Raw genomic sequence first — 1,301 nt, forward strand, 5'->3', positions numbered from 1 at the left:
TATACTTTTCACTATCTGAGCTTCAGTTTCTGTCTATTTAATCATATTTGTCTTTGCTTAACCTCTCATGTGTCCATTATGCTTTCAGCATATCTAATAAAATTTTACTTTAGATATAGCTCTTTTCAATTCTAGAATATCTATTCAATTTTTTCTGAGAACCTTTTTTATAATGTGGAAGTTATTGATAGTTTTTATCCACTTTGCCCTATTTTTCTCTATTTCATTTAATATATATTATGTATAGTTATTTTTAAAATAAATTATTGTCTATAATTCTACTATCTGGCTCTTCTTTGGAACTATATCTATTGAACGTTGTTTTTATTCTTGATTATAGCTCATAATTTTCTACTTTTCTGTGTGTCTTATATATATTTTTTATTTCATAGCAGACATTGTATATAAAAAAGATTCATAGATACCAGAGGAAGTGTTTTCCCTCTGAAACGGCATTCTTCTTTCATTTGTATGACAGCTAGGGTAAAAGACTGATTTCCTGAATCTAATCAGAAACTGACGTCTATGGCCATGCCACCCTGAATGTTCCTGATTTCATCTGATCTCTGAAGCTAAGCAGGGTCGGGCCTGGTTAGTACTTGGATGGGAGACCATGTAGGAATACCAGGTGCCCATGTAGGAATACCAGGTGCAGTAGGCATTAAAAAAAAAGAAAGAAAGAAAGAAAAGAAAAAGAAACTGAGCTAGGTCAGGAACAAGGTGTTGCTGAACTTAATATCAACTCACCTCAGGTTTCAGATGACTCTAGGGTAAAACCTGCCTTATGCATATTCCAGCAGGTCTGTAAACATTGGTACACTATGGAGTTCCTACTCTGCCTTTCCAAGTCAGCTTCCAGTATCCCAAGCTGCTCTAGAAACCAGAAAATGTTCTTTGGAGAAAAACTAACAGATGTAAAAAACTGACTGTTGCCCTCCTGGGTGCGCCAGTCCATTATGCTAGCCCATCTGATTCCTCCTCCTTCCTGCAGAGTCCCTTTGCCCATGGCCAGACTAACTCTTCATTCCCCTATACGCAGACTCAGCAAATGGCCTGAGAAGGAAAGAAGACTAATCTTCACCCAGAAAGAGCTTTTCCATATCTGAATTTAGTTTTCTTAGAGTTCTTTCATCCACAGCTCTCTGTCTTTAAAATTTTTAATTTTTTTAATTAAATTTTTTATATAATGGGTATGTCGGGAATAATCATTTGTTATTGTCCTCTAGAGCCTTACTAGTAACTGTCACACATCAATTTTTCTCTCATAAGTTTAGCGAAATTTTTAAATACTAATGACAGCT

General features: G+C 35.3%; 1 pseudogene; it reads left to right on the top strand.

The window, feature by feature from the left end:
* The first annotated feature begins 521 nt into the window (after nucleotides 1-521).
* LOC111744260 lies at nucleotides 522-641 on the top strand (annotated as a pseudogene).
* The last annotated feature ends 660 nt before the right edge of the window (nucleotides 642-1,301 follow it).

Source organism: Pteropus vampyrus, unplaced genomic scaffold, assembly GCF_000151845.1.
Source record: "Pteropus vampyrus isolate Shadow unplaced genomic scaffold, Pvam_2.0 Scaffold130, whole genome shotgun sequence".
In the NCBI taxonomy this organism is placed as follows: domain Eukaryota; kingdom Metazoa; phylum Chordata; class Mammalia; order Chiroptera; family Pteropodidae; genus Pteropus; species Pteropus vampyrus.